Raw genomic sequence first — 5,000 nt, 5'->3', positions numbered from 1 at the left:
GGTTCATGTCCACTGTGAGAGACATAATCTAAAAAAAAAAAATCCAGAAATCACAATGTATGATTTTTTAACTATTTATTTGTATGATACAGCTGCAAATAAGTATTTGAACACCTGAGAAAATCAATGTTAATATTTGGTACAGTAGCCTTTGTTTGCAATTACAGAGGTCAAACGCTTCCTGTAGTTTTTCACCAGGTTTGCACACACTGCAGGAGGGATTTTGGCCCAATCCTCCACACAGATCTTCTCTAGATCAGTCAGGTTTCTGGGCTGTCGCTGAGAAACACGGAGTTTGAGCTCACTCCAAAGATTCTCTATTGGGTTTAGGTCTGGAGACTGGCTAGGCCATGCCAGAACCTTGATATGCTTCTTACAGAGCCACTCCTTGGTTATCCTGGCTGTGTGCTTCGGGTCATTGTCATGTTGGAAGACCCAGCCTCGACCCATCTTCAATGCTCTAACTGAGGGAAGGAGGTTGTTCCCCAAAATCTCGCAATACATGGCCCCGGTCATCCTCTCCTTAATACAGTGCAGTCAGCCCTGTCCCATGTGCAGAAAAACACCCCCAAAGCATGACGCTACCACCCCCATGCTTCACAGTAGGGATGGTGTTCTTGGGATGTACTCATCATTCTTCTTCCTCCAAACACGGTTAGTGGAATTATGACCAAAAAGTTATATTTTGGTCTCATCTGACCACATGACTTTCTCCCATGACTCCTCTGGATCATCCAAATGGTCATTGGCAAACTTAAGACGGGCCTTGACATGTGCTGGTTTAAGCAGGGGAACCTTCCGTGCCATGCATGATTTCAAACCATGACGTCTTAGTGTATTACCAACAGTAACCTTGGAAACGGTGGTCCCAGCTCTTTTCAGGTCATTGACCAGCTCCTCCAGTGTAGTTCTGGGCTGATTTCTCACCTTTCTTAGGATCATTGAGACCCCACGAGGTGAGATCTTGCATGGAGCCCCAGTCCGAGGGAGATTGACAGTCATGTTTAGCTTCTTCCATTTTCTAATGATTGCTCCAGCAGTGGACCTTTTTTCACCAAGCTGCTTGGAAATTTCCCCGTAGCCCTTTCCAGCCTTGTGGAGGTGTACAATTTTGTCTATAGTGTCTTTGGACAGCTCTTTGGTCTTGGCCATGTTAGTAGTTGGATTCTTACTGATTGTATGGGGTGGACAGGTGTCTTTATGCAGCTAACGACCTCAAACAGGTGCATCTAATTTAGGATAATAAATGGAGTGGAGGTGGACATTTTAAAGGCAGACTAACAGGTCTTTGAGGGTCAGAATTCTAGCTAATAGACAGGTGTTCAAATACTTATTTGCAGCTGTATCATACAAATAAATAGTTAAAAAATCATATATTGTGATTTCTGGATTTTTTTTTTTAGATTATGTCTCTCACATTGGACATGCACCTACGATGACAATTTCAGACCCCTCCATGATTTCCAAGTGGGAGAACTTGCAAAATAGCAGGGTGTTCAAATACTTATTTTCCTCACTGTATGTATGTATGTATGTATGTATGTGTGTGTATACATGTATGTATGTATGTATGTATGTGTGTGTATACATGTATGTATGTATGTGTGTGTATACAAGTATGTGTATACATGTATGTATGTATGTGTGTGTATACATGTATGTATGTATGTGTGTGTATACAAGTATGTGTATACATGTATGTATGTATGTATGTATGTGTGTGTATACATGTATGTATGTATGTGTGTGTATACAAGTATGTGTATACATGTATGTATGTATGTATGTATGTGTGTGTATACATGTATGTATGTATGTGTGTGTATACAAGTATGTGTATACATGTATGTATGTATGTATGTATGTGTGTGTATACATGTATGTATGTATGTATGTGTGTGTATACATGTATGTGTATACATGTATGTATGCATGTATGTATGTATGTATGTGTGTGTATACATGTATGTATGTATGCATGTGTGTGTATATGTATGCAATTCGAATCTTTTTGGCTCTATACACCACCACAATGGATTTTTAATGAAATGAACAAGATGTGCTTTAACTGCAGACTTTCAGCTTTAATTTGAGGGTATTAACATCCAAATCAGGTGAACGGTGTAGGAATTACAACAGTTTGTATATGTGCCTCCCACTTTTTAAGGGACCAAAAGTAATGGGACAGATTAACAATCATAAATCAAACTTTCACTTTTTAATACTTGGTTGCAAATCCTTTGCAGTCTATTACAGCCTGAAGTCTGGAACGCATAGACATCACCAGACGCTGGGTTTCATCCCTGGTGATGCTCTGCCAGGCCTCTACTGCAACTGTCTTCAGTTCCTGCTTGTTCTTGGGGCATTTTACCTTCAGTTTTGTCTTCAGCAAGTGAAATGCATGCTCAATCGGATTCAGGTCAGGTGATTGACTTGGCCATTGCATAACATTCCACTTCTTTCCCTTAAAAAACTCTTTGGTTGCTTTCGCAGTATGCTTCGGTCATTGTCCATCTGTACTGTGAAGCCGTCCAATGTGTTCTGAAGCATTTGGCTGAATATGAGCAGATAATATTGCCCGAAACACTTCAGAATTCATCCTGTGCTTTTGTCAGCAGTCACATCATCAATAAATACAAGAGAACCAGTTCCATTGGCAGCCATACATGCCCATGCCATGACACTACCACCACCATGCTTCACTGATGAGGTGGTATGCTTTGGATCATGAGCAGTTCCTTTCCTTCTCCATACTCTTCTCTTCCCATCACTCTGGTACAAGTTGATCTTTGACTCATCTGTCCGTAGGATGTTGTTCCAGAACTGTGAAGGCTTTTTTAGATGTTGTTTGGCAAACTCTAATCTGGCCTTCCTGTTTTTGAGGCTCACCAATGGTTTACATCTTGTGGTGAACCCTCTGTATTCACTCTGGTGAAGTCTTCTCTTGATTGTTGACTTTGACACACATACACCTACCTCCTGGAGAGTGTTCTTGATCTGGCCAACTGTTGTGAAGGGTGTTTTCTTCACCAGGGAAAGAATTCTTCGGTCATCCACCACAGTTGTTTTCCGTGGTCTTCCGGGTCTTTTGGTGTTGCTGAGCTCACCGGTGCGTTCTTTCTTTTTAAGAATGTTCCAAACAGTTGATTTGGCCACACCTAATGTTTTTGCTTTCTCTCTGATGGGTTTGTTTTGATTTTTCAGCCTAATGATGGCTTGCTTCACTGATAGTGACAGCTCTTTGATCTCATATTGAGAGTTGACAGCAACAGATTCCAAATGCAAATAGCACACTTGAAATGAACTCTGGACCTTTTATCTGCTCTTTGTAAATGGAATAATGAGGGAATAACACACACCTGGCCATGGGATTGTCCCATTACTTTTGGTCCCTTAAAAAGTGGGAGGCACATATACAAACTGTTGTAATTCCTACACCGTTCACCTGATTTGGATGTAAATACCCTCACATTAAAGCTGAAATTCTGCAGTTAAAGCACATCTTGTTAGTTTCATTTCAAATCCATTGTGGTGGTGTATAGAGCCAAAAAGATTAGAATTGTGTCCATGTCCCAATATTTATGGACCTGACTGTATGTATGTGTGTGTGTGTGCGAACCAAACCGTTCTTATTTACACTTCATGTTTCAGATTATTTATAGTCTGGTCATTTGTTGTCTTGCTCAAATTACATTGTTGCACCAATTCAACCAGTACGAGAAGTTCAGTAAAGATCACTGCAGATCTGAAATCTGTGACAAATACAACTGGAACTTTCTGGCTTTGCAGTGAAACATAGTGAGATCCCCAGAAATATGATCACATTTATTCCGAGACAAAGACACCCATTTTTTATTTTAATTTTTGTTCAAGGTGTTTAAATCAAACGTTTATTAATAACTGTCCAATAAGTGAAAGGACAATATTTGGGGTAAAAAGTCCCCTATGAAACACATTGTTTTTCTTAAGTGGAGGTCATAGATTTGAAAGTTTAAAGTTGCTCTCATTGACGGATCACAATGAAGATTCATTTGTTTGTAGAATACTTGAGATGTTCTGAAATAAACAGGAAATGAGGCCCCCTTTTCTAAATGAGCAGTATCTTAAATTGTTACACAACAAATCATCTTGCCATCTCAAAAGTATTTGCATGAGTTGGCAAATTGTGCCCAGTAATTGTTGCCCTTAATATCTCCACGATATCACAATAACCACCCTGGGGGCCCCAAGTGTGAGATAAAAGGCTCCCTCGCCACCTTTTTACAAAACAAATGCCTCCTTTTTTAACCCCTTTTCTCCCAATTTGGAAAGTATTTCCTCATGGTGGTGCGGTTACCCGCCTCAATCCGGGTGGTGGAGGACGAGTCTCAGTTGGCTCCGCTTCTGAGACCGTCAATCTGCGCATCTGATCACGTGACTCGTTGTGCATGACACCGCGGAGACTCACAGCATGTGGAGACTCATGCTACTCTCCATGATCCACACACAACTCACCACACGCCCCATTGAGAGCGAGTAATACTTCATTGACCACTGCCTGCATCACTTTATTCTCCTAAAATTGAATGCATAGAGAATGCATTACTGCCAACTAGTCTGAAACACTAACCAACAAACTTTCACACATAACTAACTGATATTGGCATTATGTAAATGCCAGCTGGTTTCTCCCATGGGTTTATCACATGTTCAGTGTTCACATTGAGATCTTTAATTATTACAGCTCAAGAGAACTGGAGACTGCAGTTACAGATATGTTGTACAGTGACAGTCTCAGATAGTAACTCTTGTACTTTGAGTCAAGACATGTTTATTAGTATGGCGCTTTTCACAATACACATGTCTATAATCAAATGCATGTCATGAAGTCTCCAATCAACAGCTTCATTCAGTCACAAGTCGCGAGTTCAAACGCACCTGCTTCTTTCTCTTCTGTTCATAAACTCGTTTAAACTTCATATCGATCGTGTTTTCTACTTATATCGCTCATGCAAATGCGA

The 5,000-nt window shown here is 40.5% G+C and overlaps 1 protein-coding gene across 2 annotated transcripts in view; it reads right to left on the bottom strand.

The window, feature by feature from the left end:
• LOC127632768 (transmembrane channel-like protein 6) overlaps positions 1-5,000 on the bottom strand; it is a 48,006-nt gene that overhangs the window by 39,986 nt on the left and 3,020 nt on the right. The gene's annotated exons all lie outside the window — the stretch shown is intronic.

The sequence above is a fragment of the Xyrauchen texanus genome, chromosome 39, assembly GCF_025860055.1.
Source record: "Xyrauchen texanus isolate HMW12.3.18 chromosome 39, RBS_HiC_50CHRs, whole genome shotgun sequence".
NCBI classification, from domain to species: Eukaryota; Metazoa; Chordata; class Actinopteri; order Cypriniformes; family Catostomidae; genus Xyrauchen; species Xyrauchen texanus.
This window is presented reverse-complemented; position numbering and strand designations above follow the sequence as displayed.